The sequence below is a fragment of the Capra hircus genome, chromosome 7 (assembly GCF_001704415.2).
Source record: "Capra hircus breed San Clemente chromosome 7, ASM170441v1, whole genome shotgun sequence".
Classification (NCBI taxonomy): Eukaryota; Metazoa; Chordata; class Mammalia; order Artiodactyla; family Bovidae; genus Capra; species Capra hircus.
In genome coordinates, this window is record NC_030814.1 from 57,107,027 (window position 1) to 57,128,464 (window position 21,438).

The following is a 21,438-nucleotide window of genomic DNA, read 5'->3' on the forward strand; positions in this document are numbered from 1 at the left end:
GAGACCTTTCCAGAGCCTCCCAAGTAACAGCTACGGCAAACCCCGCCTCCACACCCACCACCTCCCCTGCTCTGACACTTCACCGAGCAAGCTCCTTGGAGCCTGCCTGCGACACTACTTGCTATGGTCCTATGTCTCCCCAGCAGGACCAGCTACATTCTTTGCCAGTCCCAGATGGGACTGCCAGATAAAATGGGTTAACCTTGAATTTCAGATATACCATGAGTATTTTTTAATGAAAGTATGTCCCAGATACTGCATGGGGCCTACCTGGGCCTCTCTTCCAGCTACTTTACAGAGGAAAAAAATAGCAGCCTCCCCGTGCTGCACACTCCCCACAGCTGCATCCTCACCCACTCAGATGGGAGCTGCTCCCTCCCTGAGTCTCAGCCTCAGCCCTGGATCCGATGCACTCCTGCCTGCTCAGTTTTTGGTACTATCCATTCCCCTTCTCCTCTCCGCATCTTCACCTTCTCGTCTCCCAGAGGTCTACTTTTCTCTCACAGTTCAACATGCTCCAGTCTTCCCCAGTGTGTAAAACCTTCCCCGGATCCTCCCATACCATTACCCTTCCCCCCGTGTTCAGATACTTTGAATGATGTATCACCTTCCCTCGACCTCCTCACCTCCTCGTGCCCAGTCAACTCCCCACTCTGTGGCCTCTCCTCTTGAACTCAAGGACACTGCTCTTGCTACAATCATCAGTGACCTTCTCAGCATTCACTTCTCAAGTGCCATCTTTCTCTCCATCTCAAAGCTCTCTTGGCTTGGCTTCAGTGACACCAAATTTCCTGGCTTACTGTATTGGAGGCAGCTTCTTCACAGTTGGTTCCTTCTCCATATACACTGGGACCCTGAGTCTCTGTCCTGGACTCTCCATGGACACATTCCATGCTCACCCTCTGTGGAAACCATAGGGTACATGAGGAAGAAGTCCTCATCTCTCTACACTTCTCTCCTGAGCTTCAGGTTCTAATGAATACAAGGCAGCTCCACTGTTACCTCCTTGAACTCAACATGTCCAAAAACAAACTAAACCAGGAAAGAGTGGACTCATATTCCCAACCTCCCTCACCCCTGGCATTGTGACTGGCACATCCATTAATCCATTTCTAAGTCACAGACTCAGGTTTCAACCTTGGCTCTTCTTCGTCCTTCTCTCTGATATAGAAATCCTACCAATTTTGTTCTCTAAGTGTCTCTTGATTACATACATTCTCTCCCCTATTTCAGTTACTGCTCTCTCCCCACTGCTGGAATCTCAACAGCCTCCCAGCCCGGCCTGTTTCCAGTCTTGCCCCTTCTGTTTGGTCTTGCCCCTTCTGTTCGCACCCAGCAGCCCCATCCCTCAATGCCGCCTCTCACAGGATAGACCAAGGTTCTCTCAAGATACCTCAGTCCTCAGCCAGACCACACCATCTCTGGCCTCCCTCCAAGCTTCTGCATACCCCTCTTCCTCTGCCCAGCGTCCTCACTCCCCAGCAGAGCTAGCCCTGACTCACCAGCCACAAGCAGTCCACAGAGTGTTGAGGGTGGCGGTACACTTGGGTTTCCTGGATTCCAGCCACAGTGTCACCACTTCACAGTTGTGTGCCTTTAATCCTTCAGGAAAAGGGGAATGATAACTGAGAGGACATCATTGGTTAGGTACCAAACCATCTCCCCTCCTGCCTAACAGAACCCCAAATCTGTTCAGGGGCCACATGCTCATTCCAGTGAACCCACAGTGATTAGTATAACTTATAGAAACCTGCCTTCTTTTTGCCTGTGATTAATTCTGGCCAGTGCAATGTAAGATGAAATCTACAGGGGACTCTTGGAAAATACGGTACTAGTCTTTTAGAACCAGGCAAGAGAACCCCCTGCTCAGGGCCCCAATGGGCAGTCCCATTGATCACAGAACACAGGTACAAGTTAAACAACACGTCTGCACCCCATTCCTCAGAGTTACACCGCATCATCCGTAACCCTCAGCATCTGCTTTGAAGACTAACACAGTTCAGGTCCCAAAGAAATACTTCACACCTCTTGCCCTAGGTCTTGAAAACAAAAGGTAACTGCATCCAGCGGAGAAGGTTGGTAGATGTGCTTTGGCTAGCTGAAGAAACAAAGACAAACACTGCTGTAGAGTGCTGGGAGGACTTGAGAGCAGACAAATGAGCTTGTCAAACCCTTCCTCTCAGCACAAATACAGCACGTTCTTGCAAAATGAGAAGTTCAGGAAGGCTGAACGTCCCTTTTCTTGCTTCTGTTCCTATTCCAGATTCCACAGATTAGTGTTATAGTGATACACGTGGCTGAGCAACTTTTTGCAAAACTGTATCATTTTCCCATAGCTACATATTATATGCAGATACACAACTCACACATATACAAAATAAAACATGCATGAAGCATAACGCTGCTGCTGCTGCTAAGTCACTTCAGTCGTGTCCGACTCTGTGCGACCCCATAGACGGCAGCCCACCAGGCTCCCCCGTCCCTGGGATTCTCCAGGCAAGAACACTGGAATGGGTTGCCATTTCCTTCTCCAATGCATGAAAGTGAAAAGTGAAAGTGAAGTCGTTCAGTCGTGTCCCGCTAATAGCGACCCCATGGACTGCAGCCTACCAGGCTCCTCTGTCCATGGGATTTTCCAGGCAAGAGTACTGGAGTGGGGTGCCATTGAATTTTTATTTTTGAAAATGAAACAGACATTGAGCACTGTAATTACAGACATTAAATTTTAAAAACTAAAACTAAGATTTAATTTTCAAAACATTAAATGACTTTTGGCTTTTAAAGAATTTTGACTAAAATGTTAATATTAATTATCAATTGTATTCTGCCTCATTATTTTTAATAGATAGATCTAAGTATTTTAGAAGAAAAGTAGCTTCTTAAAAAGACCACTTAACTACTATCTTATTTGAATATAATTGTGAGTATAATTGTGCAATTTGGGTAATTTTGTAGGCAAGGTAAATGCTCTTATGTTTGCACCTAACATTGGCACTGCACAATATAAAGATAAACAGCAAAACTCATGCTAATAAGTTAATTTTTCTTTACCTAGAATGTTCACCAGCAGACAAAAAATATCATGACAAGAGATGACAAAAGAAAGTCAAAAGCTCTGTTTTAGTATCTTAAGTGGCATTTTTTTCCTGCTTTTTGAAAAGGGATCTCACACTTTTCACTGGGCCCCCCCCAAACTATGTAGCTGGCCCTGGTGGCAGAGCAGAAAGAATCTTCGTCCTTTTGGTCACTGGCCAGCCACTGCCAACCTTAGGCCCACCAATCCCAGATTTCTTGGTTGGTTATTTTTTTAAAGATTTTTTTGATGTAGACCATTTTTAAAGTTCTTATTGAATTCATTAGAATATTGCTTCTATGTTCTATGTTTTGGTTTTTTGGCCACAAGGCATGTGAGATCCTAGCTCCTCAACCAGGGTTCGAATCCACACCTCCTGCACTGGAGGGCAAAATCTTAACCACTGGATCCAAAGCAGTCCCCAAATTTCTTGTTTAATCAACAATCAATGTCATTCTGATTAAAGCCACTGTGTGGCTTTGACTTGAGGTGAGTGACTAGCAAACAGCTCAGTTTTGAGCACCCACTATGAGCCAGCACAATGCTGAAGAGGAAGCTCTTGCAGCACTGCTCGGCACATAGTAGGGTGCCATGCAATTTACCATCTTAACTGAGTACTTTTCAGAGTTAAAACGGGTATATAAAAAACAATGTCAGAACCAGAGGACCTACCAGGCCAGCTAAGAACCATCACTCTGTCGTTAGCTCTTCTTCCCATGTATTAACTTGAACAGTAGTCTCTGTTCCCCAATCCGCATGAAGGGCCCACAGCACCCTTCAGGTCCTCTGCTGCAGCACTGCTCACAGTCTGTAGCCCAAAAATGTCTTACAAGTCCATCTACCTGAGCAGACAGCAGCTCTAAGGAGGTGGGGCCTGGGTGTGTTCTGTCCTCCACTGCAGGCACCCACAGGGCCTCCTGAAGAGCGGGTACTCAATTTCTTCTGCAAAATGAACTTATCTGGTCTCTCCTGTGGATGCCTGCCTGACCCTGGTGATGCCACTATACAGTGAAATGCCCTTACATTTTCATTTGGGCTCTGTGGAAATGGGACCTTTATTTCCTTCACTGACATGTCCCCTGAAGTCCTAAATGCAGTGCCCAGGAGGTGACAGTCCTCAGGCAATGCCTGTTGTGCTTCCAGAATCCTTTCCAGCAACCAGGTAACACCTGGGGATTTTAACGACGGAGGGAGGATGAAGCTAGCATTCCTGCTGTGCTGTCTCTGGTTATAACGTCTAGCTCCAAAAGACTGAGGATCAAGACGAGGGAGCCCATCTACCTAGGCACTAGGCTTTATCCCTCTCGTCATGTGACTTTAAGCTGTGCTTTCCTGGCAGAAGCTTGCATGTATCTCACCGGATGAGGAGGAACACAACTTCCTAGCCTCTTCTGCCCCCAGACATGGCTCTCTGTATCATGAGATAGTAATCCATATCTTCCAGCAGACCCCAGAGCACAAAATCCTCTCCCAAGAAGGAAAAGACCAGTCCAACACAGGCTTCAATGAGCTAGAAAGGAAGGACAGAAGGAAAACACAAAGGCTCCTCTCTTTCCCGCCTGCCTTCTTTTCACAAGCAATCAGCCCACAGTCCCTTTGGGGGTCAGATACAATGGTGGCCAAGCAGTTCAGCTGCCTCACCCCAGCTGCCTACCGCCATCCAACCCCACTGGCAGAGCCCCATTCCACTCTCCCGAAGACGAGTCCTGCTCTGGACATTCGTCAGCATCAAGGACCAGCTGTGGTTTGTGGCTAACATCCTACCAGCTGTCCAGCTGCCTGGAGCCATGCCACAGACATCACTCAACTGGGGACCCTCCCCTGGCAGCCAATCAAATCCATCATGGCCCACTTTACATCACGTCTCCTATGGTCTGCTCTCAGGAAACCCATCCGGCAGAACACAAGCGGTGGTGAAAGTCATGCAAATACTTAAACAGCTCCCATAAGATATTACCCACTTTGTTGTTCCCACACTGTGTGGGATTTCAGAAACACGCCTTACCTTTCACCACCCAGGGGGACTCTTTCTCCATCAGTGAGGGATCCTTTTTCTTTTCCCCCTCATTAATGCAGATGTCACTGGAGCAGCCATTAAACCTAAAATGAGATTTTGAGGTAATTATCTGTCTTTAGACATAGAAGAAGGCTTTACAAGGTAAAGTATATTGTTTCTGGAATTTTGTGGATTTTTCTTCCTGATCCTTTATATCTCACTTTCCTACTTTACAGGACTTAACAAATTTTTTTTCCTGAGTCAACTTCACTAGCTAAAAAAAGAAACACTTCTGGTTGTGGGAGGAAGGGAGGGGGAAACAAGCAAGTACAATGGGGTCCCCTGGCCCCCATCTGTTCCAAATCTTCCCCTCACAGGATGTAATGTCTAAAAAGCAAGAAAAATACTCCTTCCTCTTCCAATATTAGGCAGGATCTTGCATGCAAAGAGAAGAATGTCTGGTTACTTGGTGGGTTTTCATCTGTTTTTTAACTCACATATGGCCGAATTACCCTGGCCGCCCAATCCCATTTCCTTCTCTCCCCCAAAACCTCAGGTGCTCAGCAGGGCTCACGGCTACCGAAGCGCATCCTGGTTCAGCCAAGAAGCCGCCACCCCTCTACACCACACCACCAACCCCTTTGGCACAAAAGATTTGCTCTAAGCCTCTCCAATGACTTCTGCAGATTTCTTAGCTGATGACCTGCCAAAGGGAAGCCAGGACCCCCAGAGGAAGTGGGCCACATGCTCAGTTGCTCAGTTGTGTCCAACTCTTTGCAACCCCATGAACTGTAGCCCGCTAGGCTCCTCTGTCCACGGGATTCTCCAGGCAAGAATACTGGAGTGGGTCGCCATTTCCTCCTTCAGGAAGTAGGCCACCCGGTAGGGTAAAATGAGTGGGTTGATTGGTCTGCACTTCTCCTGCGCCCTCATGTCTTGCTTCCAGGGACAACACAGGCGCAGATGTACATGCAGAGCCAAGGCCAGTGCATTCCAACAGGAAGGAGTTTCCCCAGTAGCTGCTACAATCCTACCAATGCCTTTCCAAGACAGTGAGAGTGCTATATATAAGAAGGGGAGCCAAATAGGCTAGGCCAGTTTCACCAACCCTTCTTCCCAGCTTCTGTAGTTTCCCTTCAAATTAAGTGAAGAGGCCTTCCTCCCTGAATTGCCCAATTTTTACAAGGGCAGAGCTCTCATTTAAATGACTTGCAAGGGCAGAGCTCTCATTTGAAATGACTGAGAAATCCTGACTGAGATGGGAAAGGATCTGCTTGATCTGCCCCTCCCCCTCTGGCCCTCCAGCTTCCTCTACTCTGGCCCCACAGCCACCTATGTTTTTCCCACGTCGTACACCTAGGATTTCAGAAACACTCCTTTCTGCACTCCCTGACCTGCATTCTCTCATGCATCTTGGCACGTGCTCCAAATTATCCTTCCTTCCTGCGCTCTCACCCCTTCTTATCACAACCAATAAGACCCTGTGTGCTCTACCCTGGCATGCTATTCTCCTCCCTGCTGTTCCTCAATATGCCCCAGGGACTTTGCACTTGCTATTGCCGCCACCCAGAGCACATTCTTCTGGGGTGTTTGAAATTCTGGCTCCTTCACATGACATAAATTTCTGCCTTAAAATCACCCCCCTAGATAGGCCTTGCTCATAAAAACCATCCCCATTATTCTCTCCTTCCTCTACCCCACATGCCAGACAACACAGTAAAAAAAAAAATTCATTTTAAGAGGAAGAGGAAGAGAAGCCCTCTTGGGACCAGCTCTCTGCTCTCTAAAACCAAGCCCAAGAATGAACATGCAGACACAGGAGTGGAAGGAGAGGGTGAAACAAACTGGGAGAGTTGGACTGACATATATATCCTACCCTGTATAAAATAGCTAGCTAGTTGGAAGCTGCTGTGTAGCACAGGGAGCTCAGCTCAGTGCTCTGTGATGACCTAGAGCAGCGGGATGGGGGGGATATGGGAGGGAGGCTCAAGAGGGAATCATCTATGTGTACTTATAGCTGATTCACTTCACTGTACAGCAGAAACTAACACAACATTATAAAAGCAATCATGTGCGCCTGCTAAGTTGCTTCAGTCTTGTCTGACTCTTTGAGACCCTATGGACTGTAGCTGCCAGGCTCCTCTGTCCATAGGATTTTCCATGCAAGAATACTCGTGTGGGTCGCCATGCCCTCCTCCAGGGGATCTTTTTGAACCAGGGCAATTATACTCCAATAATAAAATAAAAATAAAACAAATTCAAAAAAAAAAAAAACCAAGCCCAGCTTTGTCCCCATCTTCCTTTCTCATCTTCCTGACTTTCTCTGCCCCTCTGCGCCCCGCCCCCGCCAAAGACGCCATTTCTGTTGGCTGCCCTGCAAGAGGGTGATGGATTCCACAGGCCAGCCCCTCTCAGCTCACTTCTCCGCTCCCCACAAAATTAGAAGGCCAGAGAGGAGCAAAGTGAGCTGCCCGAGCCCTATTGCGCTCTACTGCTCAAAGCAGCGAGCCTGGGAGGAAGGAGAGTTCATTAGGCAGGAAAGCCACGCAGGGAGGCCCACGCCCTAGTGGCTGGTGAGTTCCAGCGCCTAGCTTGGAGGGCGGGGAGGGGAGCTGGTTGTAGAACCGGCCCAAGTTTCCACATAAAGGGAGAAAGTAAAAAGATGGAGGCTCTTCCTCAGCCTTTTCAGCCTCTCAGAGGAGAGCAAACCTTCAAGTGTTTGTCAAAAACCTAATCCGATTTAAAAATGCTTTGAAAGGGCTGGAAGAGGAAACAGCAACTACTGACCACCCCCTGCACTGGCCTGCACCCTAGGCGCGCCCACTCTCCCCTCCCTCGGCTCGCTCTGTCTTGCGGGTACTGTTCACACAGAGACCCGGAAAACCGGAAGGTACCTGGGTGGAAGCGGGAACCAACCCTCGTCCCCTCAGTCATCCACAACAGGCTGCTGACCCCTTTTCCCGCCAAGAAAGAAGGCTTCACGAGAGGAGAAAACCGACCAGGACTGGAAAACGCGGATTTCACACAGCTTTCACTCCAGGACGCTCACCCCCCTCTCACGCTTGGAATCTGGGAGCTACTGAATGGGCCTGTCCCTGTCTCCCGGAAGCAGTTCTCTCTCCCACCCCACCCCCCAGCACAGGTGGGCCTCGTTTAAGTTCAGTGGCAGCCCATTTAAGTTCAGGTGAAACTTCCAAATGGTTTTGCCCAGCAATTAAAAGAATGAGGCCTCCCCAGTGGCTCAGCGGTAAAGAATACGGCTGCACTGCAGGAGCTACAGGAGACATGGGTTCAATCCTTGGATCGGGAAGATCCCTTGGCAGAGGATCATGGCGGAGGGACATGGCAACCCACTTCAGTATTCCTTCCTGGAGAACCCCATGGACAGAGGAGCTTTGACAGGCTACAGTCCACAGGGTTACAAATAGTCGAACATGACTGAAGCCACTTAGCACTCAGGCAACAATTAAAGGAATAGAAACCCTTCTCAAATATTCCAGATTCCGGTTCTGTCTTGTTTGGGAAATTTTACCAGATGCTGTCACCTGGTACCATCATGTTAGTTAGGGTGACCAACCACCCAGGTTGCTGGGGACTTGTCTGGGTCTTAGCACTGAAACTTCTGCATCCCAGGATGGTCCGTTAATTATCACTCCCCAACCTCCTCCCCTCCCTTTCTCACAGTTTCAGGTGGGCGCATGTTTTGGCAAAGTGGACGTCCTGGTATTGCTCCCTGATCCTTATGCCCTTGCTGTGTGCTGTGTGGGAAGGAAAGTGGTGAATCCAGAGGCTGAATTAGTCTCCTTCTACAAGAGCCTTTAACTTAGAAAGAGGAAAATAGGTAAGAATAATATCAAACCTGCAGTACTTTGCTGTATATACTTTGTTTTGATTAATCTGAGGTTGGTACTGTTTCCAGACTGGAAAACTGAGGCCCAGAATCACACATAATAAGTGGTAGGGTTGGCAGCCCAGTGCAGGCAATGACACCAGGGCTCATAGACTAATTCACTATATTGATCTGTGATCTGTAAAGATATAAAGAGGCCCTGTCATTTTGATCACAGGGGAGGGAAACAACATGAAGCTACTTATGTGAGACCAAAAAGGCATCAATTCACACACGTGGAGCAAAAAACTAAGAAAGCAGGATTGTGAGAGAAAAGGGAAGCTTCATGCACTGTTGGTGGGAATGTAAATTGGTGCAGCCACTGTAGAACACAGTTTCTCAAAAAACTAAAAATAGAATTACCATGTGTGTGCATGTGTGTGTTAAGTCACTTCAGTCATGTCTGACTCTGCAACCCCATGGACTATAGCCACCCAGGTTCCTCTTCCATGGGATTCTCCAGGCAAGAATACCTAAGTGAGTTGCCATGCCCTGCTCCAGGGATCTTCCCAACCCAGGGATCAAACTCACAGTCTCATGTCTCCTGCTTTGGGAGGCAGATTCTTTATCACTAGCACCATCTGGGAATCCCTAAAACTATCTAACATATGACCTAGCAGTTCCACTCCTGGGTATAGATCTGAAAAATACAAAATCACAAATTAGAAAATATACATGCACCCAAATAGCATCATTATTTATTATTGGCAAGATATGGAAACAACTTGTATTCATCAATGAATAAATAAGATATGAGATATATATATACATGGATGTGTATATACACACACACACACACATATACACAATGGAATATTCAGTTCAGTTCAGGCGCTCACTTGTGTCCAACTATTTGTGACCCTATGAATCACAGCATGCCAGGCCTCCCTGTCCATCACCATCTCCTGGAGTTTATTCAAACTCATGTCTATCAAGTCAGTGATGCCATTCAGCCATCTCATCCTCTGTCATCCCCTTCTACTCCTGGCCACAATCCCTCGCAGCATCAGGGTCTTTTCCAATGAGGCAACTCTCATGAAGTGGCCAAAGTATTGGAGTTTCAGCCTCAGGATCAGTCCTTCCAATGAACACTCAGGACTGGTCTCCTTTAGGATGGACTGGTTGGATCTCCTTGCAGTCCAAGGGACTCGCGAGAGTCTTCTCCAGCACCACAGTTCAAAAACATCAATTCTTCGGCACTCAGCTTTCTTCACAGTCCAACTGTCACATCCATACATGACTACTGGAAAAACCATAGCCTGGACTAGACGGACCTTTGTTGGAAAAGTAGCATCTCGCTTTTTAATACGCTATCTAGGTTGGTCATAACTTTCCTTCCAAGGAGTAAGCGTCTTTTAATTTCATGGAGGCAATCACCATCTGAAGTGATTTTGGAGCCCAAAAAATAAAGTCTGACACTGTTTCTACTGTTTCCCCATCTATTTCCCATGAAGTGATGGGACCAGATGCCATGACCTAAGTTTTCTGAATGTTGAGCTTTAAGCCAACTGTTTCACTCTCCTCTTTCACTTTCATCAAGAGGCTTTTTAGTTCCTCTTCATTTTCTGCCATAAGGGTGCTGTCATCTGCATATCTGAGGTTATTGATATTTCTCCCGGCAATCTTGATTCCAGCTTCTGCTTCCTCCAGCCCAGCGTTTCTCATGATGTACTCTGCATATAAGTTAAATAAGCAGGGTGACAATATACAGCCTTGACGTACTCCTTTTCCTATTTGGAACCAGTCTGTTGTTCCATGTCCAGTTCTAACTGTTGCTTCCTGACCTGCATATAGGTTTCTCAAGAGGCAGGTCAGGTGGTCTGGTATTCCCATCTCTTTCAGAATTTTCCACAGTTTATTGTGATCCACACAATCAAAGGCTTTGGCATAGTCAATAAAGAAGAAACAGGTGTTTTTCTGGAACTCTTTGCTTTTTTGATGATCCAGCGGATGTTGGCAATTTGATCTCTGGTTCCTCTGCCTCTTCTAAAACCAGCTTGAACATCTGGAAGTTCACAGTTCATGTATTGCTGAAGCCTGGCTTGGAGAATTTTGAGCATTACTTTACTAGCGTGTGAGATGAGTGCAATTATTTGAGCATTCTTTAGCATTGCTTTTCTTTGGAATTGGAATGAAAACTGACCTTTTCCAGTCCTATGGCCACTGCTGAGTTTTCCAAATTTGCTGGCATATTGAGTGCAACACTTTCACAGCATCATCTTTCAGGATTTGAAATAGCTCAATTGGAATTCCATCACCTCCACTAGCTTTGTTCATAGTGATGCTTTCTAAGGCCCACTTGACTTCACATTCCAGGATGTCTGGCTCTAGGTGAGTGATCACACCATCATGATTATCTGGGTCGTGAAGATCTTTTTTGTACAGTTCTTCTGTGTATTCTTGCCACCTTTTCTTAATATCTTCTGCTTCTGTAAGGTCCATACCATTTCTGTCCTTTATCAAGCCCATCTTTGCATGAAATGTTCCCTTGGTATCTCTAATTTTATTTCCCATTCTGTTGTTTTCCTCTTCTTTGCATTGATCGCTGAGGAAGGCTTTCTTATCTCTCCTTGCTATTCTTTGGAACTCGGCATTCAGATGCTTTATCTTTCCTTTTCTCCTTTGCTTTTCGCTTCTCTTCTTTTCACAGCTATTTGTAAGGCCTCCGCAGACAGCCATTTTGCTTTTTTTGCATTTCATTTCCATGGGGATGGTCTTGACCCCTGCCTCCTGTACAATGTCATGAACGTCCGTCCATAGTTCATCAGGTACTCTGTCTATCAGATCTAGTCCCTTAAATCTATTTCTCACTTCCACTGTATAATCGTAAGGGATTTGATTTAGGTCATACCTGAATGGTCTAGCGGTTTTCCCCACTTTCTTCAATTTAAGTCTGAATTTGGCAATAAGGAGTTCATGATCTGAGCCACAGTCTGCTCCCGGTCTTGTTTTTGTTGACTGTATAGAGCTTCTCCATCTTTGACTGCAAAGAATATAATCAATCTGATTTCGGTGTTGACCATCTGGCGATGTACATGTGTAGAGTCTTCTCTTGTGTTGTTGGAAGAGGGTGTTTGCTATGACCAGTGTGTTCTCTTGGAAAAATTCTATTAGCCTTTGCCCTGCTTCATTCCATATTCCAAGACCAAATTTGCCTGTTACTCCAGGTGTTTCTTGACTTCCTACTTTTGCATTCCAGTCCCCTATAATGAAAAGGACATCTTTCTGGGGTGTTAGTTCTAAAAGGTCTTGTAGGTCTTCATAGAAAACCATTCAATTTCATCTTCTTCAATGTTACTGGTTGGGGGCATAGGCTTGGATCACCATGATATTGAATGGTTCACCTTGGAAACGAACAGAAAGCATTCTGTCTTTTTTGAGACTGCATCCAAGTACTTCATTTCAGACTCTTTTGTTGCCTATGATGGCTACTGCATTTCTTCTAAGGGATTCTTGCCCACAGTAGTAGATATAATGGTCATTTGAGTTAAATTCACCCATTCCAGTCCATTTTAGTTCGCTGATTCCTAGAATGTCAACATTCACTCTTGCCATCTCCTGTTTGACCACTTCCAATTTGCCTTGATTCATGGACCTAACATTCCAGGTTCCTATGCAATATTGCTCTTTATAGCATCCGACCTTGCTTCTGTCAACAGTCACATCCACAGCTGGGTATTGTTTTTGCTTTGGCTCCATCCCTTCATTCTTTCTGGAGTTATTTCTCCACTGATCTCCAGTAGCATGTTGGGCACCTACTGACCTGGGGAGTTCCTCTTTCAGTATCCTATCATTTTGCCTTTTCATACTGTTCATGGGGTTCTCAAGGCAAGGATATTGAAGTGGTTTCCCTTCTCCAGTGGACCACATTCTGTCAGACCTCTCCAACATGACCCCTCAGTCTTGGGTGGCCGCACACGGCATGGCTTAGTTTGAGAGGAGCAAACCCACGTCCAAGGAGTGGTGGCTGTGCGGGCACAGGAGGGCTGAGAGGAGCTACTCCATGTTCAAGGTCAGGAGGCGTGACCTCATCCAAGGTAAGGAGCAGCGGCTGCACTTTGCTAGAGCAGCTGTGAAGAGATACCCCATGTCCACGGTAAGAGAAGCCCAAGTGAGACGGTAGGTGTTGCAAGAGGGCATCAGAGGGCAGACACACTGAAACCATAATCACAGAAAACTAGCCAATCTGATCACACAGACCACAGCCTTGTCTAACTCAATGGAATACTACTCAGCCATAAAAAGGAATGGAATTTTGCCATTTGTGGCAACTCAAAGGAGTTGGGAACTCAGAGGAGATGGACTCAGAGGATATTATGCTAAGTGAAGTAAGTCAGACAGAGTTAAGACAAATACTGTATATTATCACTTAAATGGAATCCAAAATGTACAACAAACTAGTGAATATAATAGAAGAGAAGCAGACTCATAGATGCAGAGAATAAACTAGTGGTTGCCATGGTGAGAGGAAAAAGGGGAGGGCCAATATATAGGTAGGTGGCTAAGAGGTACAAACGATTATATATAAAATCAGCTATAAGGATATATTGCACAAGATGAAAACAGAGCCAATATTTTACAATAACTATAAGTGGAGTATATCTTTTAAAAATTGTGAGTCACTATATTGTACACCTTTAACATTTAATATCATACATCAACTATACTTCATTTTTTAGGAGAAAAAAAAATTTTTTTAATTGTGTGGAACCTATGAAAAAGAAAGTGGGATTGTGAGACTGTGATCACAGATTCTCCTACAGATGAGATTAATAGGTGCTATGAGGTAAGGGCCAGGTTCACGTCAGTCAGGACACTGCTGCCCTGGTGCAGAGTCTCACCACATCACTCACTAACATTGGCCATACCCCTATCACACACCCAGGGACTGCCAGATGCATCCATTAACACTTCATCTGATTGTGTTTCTCCAAAACTAACTGACACTCTCAATAGCTGCCCTTCATAACAAAAGCCAGGTCCCTCAGCCTGACTCTCATCCATTGCCTTGAAGATAAAAGTGGAGGCTAACTTTACAGGAACCAATTTGGCAGGATAGGTCCCAAACCTTAATAAATGTTCATGCCCTCTGACTTTGTAATTTCCCTTCTAAGAATTTTCCCTAAGGAAATGGTTTATAACTGGCAGTGATTGGGAGTAGGAGGGTGACATTTTACACATAAAAGTGTTCATACATAGAGTTACCTGAAACAATGAACCTGGAATAATGCCCATGGCTAACAATAAAGAAATAGTTAACTAAGCTATGATGTATCTAATCCATCCATTCAACTGGCTGTTATGCAACCACTAAAAGGTATGTTTATGAAAAGCTGAATATAGCATAGAAAATGCTTGGGCTACCATGTTAAGCAAAACACACAGAAAATACAATTAAATATATAAACAGTGTGATCACAACTATCTGAAAACAAAAACACTGCACTTACAGTGAAAGGACTGAAAGGAAATGAATAAGATGAAAAAGAACTAACACTTACCAAGCATTCTAACTGTTTTACCTTCTTGTCTCATTTAACCTTCACGGTAAGCCTACCAGTTAGGAACTATTTTTACCCTCACCTAACCAAGAAAAGAATCCCAGGGACGGGGGAGCCTGGTGGGCTGCTGTCTATGGGGTCACACAGAGTCGGACACAACTGAAGTGACTTAGCAACAGCAGCAGCAACCAAGAAGAAAACCAGATAATGAAGCTGCCCAATGGAGGCCAACCGTTAACAGCAGGATTGGGGGGAGAAGTGATCTGAACAAGATGTGCCCAATTCATGCCCTTACACTGCGTGCTGTACCACACCCAAAAGCAGACAGTAGCTTCACCTGGCTAGAGAAACAGCTAGCAACTTACTCTCCCTCTACTTTCTACTTTATTTTCCAGACTGTATTAACTATTAGTACATTTTTTATCCACTTTTTCTTTCCATTTCAAAGGTCATCGAGGCGTATCACATCTGATGGGTCGTACTACTTTTTTAATGTGGAAAACAATAAACTTGCACTAAGTAACATACAAACAATATCAATTCTTTCATCTTAAATCTGTCAGTTTGGCTTTCTGCTATCCTTCTGGCCACATTTCTAACTTATTCCTTTTTCACAGTCATTCAGTCCCCAAGCTAAGTTATTTGGTGACATGGTCTGATCCATGAGCTAGAAAGAACAGCTCTGGGGGTGTTAAGGAAGGTGGACAGTTGAGGCAGGTGGTGCAGAAGGTGGGGCCAGGTGAGGGACTGAGTAGAGGTGGCTCTCGTGAAGACGACCTGGCAATCTAACACACATGTAACACACACACAGAAAGGCCATGCCCACAGCGGCCAAAGGAAAAAAGTATGCACGAAAAGCATCAGCATTAGACAAAAGAAACAGCCAAAGGACCTGGAGTTAGAATATAGGCTCCCTCCCCATTTCAGGGCCTCCTGGCTGCATCTGCAAGGGAGCCAGGAGAGGGCAGGCCTCCAGTCTCCACGCCCTGAAACATTCTGGATGAGAGGACTGGGGGGAAGGAGGAGCACCAGCATCCACACCACATGGCTTTCTGGACCAGACCTCGGGAACAGCCTTCTCTAGTTGGAGGGAGGCAGCAAGTTTTTGAGGAAACAAATTACAGACAGCTCAGCTGCAGCTAAGCAGTAGCAGCACAAAGTGTGAAAAGTTGCAACAAGGATGCTCAGATTTCACTCACTTTTCTCAGTCTTTGCACTTTGGAGGGCTTTCCAAGTGAGGAAGCCACAATATTGCTGGAGGAAATAATATCAAGAGGAGGAACCTTTTCTACAGTAGTTCTCAGCCCTAGAAGGGCCCCAGAATTACAGAAGATGGTGGGTGTTTAAAGAGCAGATTTTCAGGCTTGTCCCCAAACATTCTGATTTCATTGATCCTGCTCAGGCCTACAAGTCTGCATTTTAATGAGAACTTCCCTAAGTTGTTATTATGTTAGGTTCCAGTCTACCTAATAAGAAACTCTGACTAACAGAGCCTTGGTGGTGTAAGGTCTGACATCTGACATTTGGGTAACATTTCTTTCAATTATGTGATCTTTTAAAAACATATTACAGCGTTTTCCTGGTGCCTCAGTGATGAAGAATCCATCTGCCAATGTAGGAGACACGGGTTCAATCCCTGGAGCGGTAAGATCCCACCTGCCTCGGAGCAGCTAAGCCATGAACCACAACTACTGAGGCAGTGCTCTAGAGCCTGTGAGCTGCAGCTACTTAGCCCACGTGCTGCTAACTACTGAAGCCCGCACACCTGGAGCCTGTGCTCCACAAGAGAAACCCCTGCAATGAGAAGCCCACACATCGCAATTAGAGTAGCCCCTGCTCACCACAATTGGAGAAGGCCTGTGCACAGAAATGAACCCATGGCAGCCATAAGTAGTTTAAAAAATAAAATAAATAAATAAATCTTTTATACAAAAAATATATTACAACGGGAATTCTTTGTATTATATTTGCAATTGTAAGACAAGTTATTTCAAGAGTTTAAAAAATATATATTATCCAACCAGCCCATCCTAAAGGAAATCAGTTCTGGGTATTCATTGGAAGGGCTGATGTTGAAGGTGAAACTCCAATATTTTGGCCACATGATGTGAAGAGCTGACTCACTTGAAAAGACCCTGATGTTGGGAAGGTTTGAAGGCAGGAAGAGAAGGGGACGACAGAAGATGAGATAGTTAGATGGCATCACCGACTCAACGGACATGAGTTTGGGTAAACTCCAGGAGTTGGTGATGGACAGGAAGGCCTGGCGTGCTGTGGTTCGTGGGGTTGCAAAGAGTCAGACACGACTGAGTGACTGGACTGAACTGATACAAGCAATATAGGCCTACAGTAAAATATTTGTAATAGCACATTACCTAAAGTAGAAAGGGGACAACCCCTTCACCATTCCCACCACCACCATCAGCCCCAATCCACTCTCCAAACTAACCACTGTGAACAGTTTGGTATATATTAAGCAAACAAGTCAGTATGTGCGTTTTTCATCTTTTAATAATAACTAATGCCTGAAAAAATGTGATGAAAATGATACTCAAGGTTGTATGTTAAAGTGCAAATTAATACAGTCCATGTGAAAAGTAATTTAGCAATGTGTTTTCAAAACCACAAAAATATTTTGTACACCTTATATTACATGTTATATGTCAATTATAGCACAATTTTTAAAATTACAATTAAAAAAATATTCATACTCATAGACCCAGCAATTCCATGTCTAGATATCTCTCCAAAGAACATCACTCTCCTGGAATGATATGTAATGAGTTGTGTCTTTTTGTTTTTTTAATTTTATTGTAGCAAGAATACAAAATGAGATCTACCCTCTTAAATTTTTAAACATATAGTACATTATAGCTCACTTTAGACACAGGGCTGTACAGCAGGTCTCTAGAGCTTACTCACCATGTGTGTGCTCAGTCACTCCAGCTGTGTTCGACTCTGCAACTTTATGGACTGTAGCCTGCCATGCTTCTCTATCCATGGGATTCTCCAGGCAGGAATACTGGAGTGGGATGCCGTGCCCTCTTCCAGGGGATCTTCCCAACCCAGGGATCAAACCCAGGTCTCCTTCACTGCAGGCAGATTCCTTACTGCTGAGCCACCAGGGAAGCCCTACTCATCACGTTTGACTGAAATTTTATGCCCACTGATTAGTAACCCCCCATTACTCCTCCCCGTGGCCCCTGTCAACCACTCTTCCACTCTTCAATTCTATCAATTTGACTACTATAGAAACCTCATGCTAAGTGGAATCATGTAGTATTTGTCTTTCTGTAGTTGACTTATTTCATTTAGAGCTATGTCCTCAAGCTTCACACATATTGTCACAGATTGCAGAATTTCATTCCTTTTAAAACCTGAATAGTATTCCATTTTGTGCATATAGCACAGTTTATCCATTCATCTATTGATGTACATGTAACTTGGTTCCACATCTTGGCTATTGTGAATAAAGTGAACATAGGAGTACTGATATGGCTCCAAGATGCTGATTTCAAGTCTTCTGAGTAATTCCCACAAGCGAGGTTACTGAATCATATGGTAGTTCTATTTTGAATTTTTTGCTCCATACTACGCTCTCCATAGCAGCTGCACCATTTTGCATTCCCACCAATAGTGTCCAAGAGTTCCAATTTCTCCACATCCTCGCCAGTACTTTTCTTCTGTTTGTTTTGTTTTAAAGTGTTTATAGCTATTTATTCCTTCCCAAGGAAATCTGAATGATTCATCAGAGAGTAGCGATGACAATTAAGAAGAAGCAAGCAACTGACAAACAGCACAAATCAGGACATGGCTTTCCTTTACAGAGTAGAATAAACGCTCCAGAGTTGAGAAGAAATTGGCCACAAGGAAAGAAGGTTCACTTCTACTGTCCTTAGGACTCAGGTGTCAACGACTGGAGTGGCTGAGACCCATGGCTCAAAAACACAGCCTTAATGTTTTCCAATATCATTTTCACTCAACTTTTTTGAAGGCACTCAGTGGGTATTTTGTTTTTGGATAACAGGCATCCTGACAATAAGTGATATCTCACTGTAGTTTGATTCACATTTCCCTGATGACTGGTAATGCTGATCATTTTTTTCACATATCAGTTGGCCATTTCTATGCCCTCTTTGGAGAAGTGTCTATTCAAATTCTTAAACCATCTTTTAATCAGGTTATTAGGGTTTTTTTTTTAGGCCACACCCCTTGGCATGTGGGGTCTTAGTTCCCCAACCAGGGATGATCCTACACCCTCTGCATTGGAAGAGCAGTCTTAACCTCTGGACCACCAGGGAAGTCCTAGGTTATTGTTTTTTTTAACTACTGATTTGGAAGAAGTATGCAATCATTTTAAAATGACATCACAAAGGCAAGGAAGATAGTGAAAGAAAGAAAACAGGATATAAACATTTGATATGATTACTTCTGATTACTAAATTGGTGTTTTTCTAATTTAGTTTTGTTTAGGTAGATAAACAAAGGAAATAAACATAAATTGTCAACAGTGTGTTAGGGAGGTGGTATCTGAGTGATACTTTTTTTCTCTATTATTCCTCTGTTGAGAGGCTCAGCAACTCAGACTTTGCAGACAGACAGGCCTGGGTGAGAAATCCATTGCCCACTGTCCACGTGTATTAACTCTGAGGACTTGATGTAAACTCCCTGGGCTTCAGCTTCCTTATGGAAATAATGGGAGATAAAAAATTATTCTCTAAATTTGCTTTGAGAATTAAAATAAGAAAGCACATGGAAACACAGGATGCTTCTTGACATCACCCAGTAAGCAGAGCTACTTTTCTATATTCTCTCTGTTGGGTCACATTCCACAAATCAATATTTAAATACTGGGGATTTTTAAATGGGGACTAAATTTTTGATAGCCCTCATTTTCCTCATCAGCCCCTCTGCTAGGCCTCTGCTTGGTTAACTCTGAAAAAGCTGTTGTACATAGGGCTTTGAAGTGACAAGGCACCAGTTCACTAACATCATAGATGAGGGTAAGATCTGCAAGCTGTAAAGCACCTAAAAATGTAATGCATCACGAGTCCATTTTTACAGGATAACTCTGAAGGGACAGTGATTAAACAAAGTCCAAGTACCTGGAGTGTTTACATAAGATGCAATAATGCACTAAGTGAACTCATTAAATGCAATGGGGTGGGAGAGTGACGATGGAATGGAGAAGGGCAGTATGCCAGCAGAATCACCATTTCTCTTCCACTGTCTGGGCTAAGGCTTCCAGGAGGAGGTGAGACTTCTAAGGGTAATGAAAAAAAGAATAAATATCTCAGAAAGCCTTTCAGCCAATCAGAAGAGCAATCCCTTGGACTGTCTTTTATCTAATTTATGGCAAGGTCTGTCTGGTAGGCTTTGCTCCACTTCCTTCACTTTGGAGTTAATCACAAGGCTTACTCTGAGCCTGTGTTTATAGGAAGCCTTGCCTTTCTCAATTAAAATAAGAGAGTTACTGAGAAATAGAAACTAAATGATTATTATTTTATTATGATTATCTTGATGATGTGTTCAAGCTTACTTTTTCTAAAATTCCAAAAATACCTGTTCAAGAAAATGTAAAACTGTATCCAGTTAACTATGCATGATATAAATAAACTACAGGGCCATGTTGTACTGCACAGGAAATATAGCCAGTGTTTTATAATAACTATAATTGGAGTGTAACCTTTAAAAATTGTGAATCACTATGCAATATACCTGAAACATTTAATATTGTATATCAACCATCAGTTCAGTTCAGTTCAGTCGCTCAGTCATGTCCGACTCTTTGTGACCCCATGAATAGCAACACGCCAGGCCTCCCTGTCCATCACCAACCCCCAGAGTTCACTCAGACTCACGTCCATCGAGTCAGTGATGCCATCCAGCCATCTCATCCTCTGTCGTCCCCTTCTCCTCCTGCCCCCAATCCCTCCCAGCATCAGAGTCTTTTCCAATGAGTCAACTCTTCACATGAGGTAGCCAAAGTACTGGATTTCAGCTTCAGTATCATTCCCTCCAAAGAACACCCAGGGCTGATCTCCTTCAGAATGGACTGGTTGGATCTCTCTGCAGTCCAAGGGATTCTCAAGAGTCTTCTCCAACACCACAGTCCAAAAGCATCAATTCTTCGGCGCTCAGCTTTCTTCACAGTCCAACTCTCACATCCATACATGACTACTGGAAAAACCATAGCCTGACTAGACGGACCTCTGTTGGCAAAGTAATGTCTCTGCTTTTGAATATGCTATCTAGGTTGGTCATAACTTTTCTTCCAAGGAGTAAGTGTCTTTTAATTTCATGGCTGCAGTCACCATCCGAAGTGATTTTGGAGCCCAAAAAAATAAAGTCTGACACTGTTTCCACTGTTTCCCCGTCTATTTCCCATGAAGTGATGGGACCAGATGCCATGATCTTCGTTTTCTGAATGTTGAGCTTTAAGCCAACTTTTTCACTCTCCTCTTTCACTTTCATCAAGAGGCTTTTTAGTTCCTCTTCACTTTCTGCCATAAGGGTGGTAGGCCTTAGAAAGCATCACTACGAACAAAGCTAGTGGAGGTGATGGAATTCCAGTTGAGCTATTTCAAATCCTGAAAGATGATGCTGTGAAAGTGCTGCACTCAATATGCCAACAAATTTGGAAAACTCAGCAGTGGTCACAGGACTGGAAAAGGTGAGTTTTCATTCCAATCCCAAAGAAAGGTAATGCCAAAGAATGCTCAAACTACTGCACAATTGCATTCATCTCACATGCTAGTAAAGTAATGCTCAAAGTTCTCCAAGCCAGGCTTCAGCAATACATGAACCATGAACTTCCAGATGTTCAAGCTGGATTTAGAAAAGGCAGAGGAACCAGAGATCAAATTGCCAACATCCACTGGATCATGGAAAAAGCAAGAGAGTTCCAGAAAAACATCTATTTCTGCTTTATTGACTACGCCAAAGCCTTTGACTGTGTGGATCACAACAAACTGTGGAA

The 21,438-nt window shown here is 44.4% G+C and overlaps 1 long non-coding RNA gene across 1 annotated transcript in view; it reads right to left on the reverse strand.

Annotated features, from left to right (window-relative positions):
- The window catches only part of LOC106502360, a 293,538-nt gene that overhangs the window by 222,404 nt on the left and 49,696 nt on the right, over positions 1-21,438 (reverse strand). Inside the window, exons 3-4 of the long non-coding RNA XR_001295918.2 lie at positions 5,079-5,173; positions 1,503-1,602 (exon numbers count right to left, since the gene is read on the reverse strand). This is a non-coding gene — a long non-coding RNA (uncharacterized LOC106502360). The remainder of the gene's footprint in view (positions 1-1,502; positions 1,603-5,078; positions 5,174-21,438) is intronic.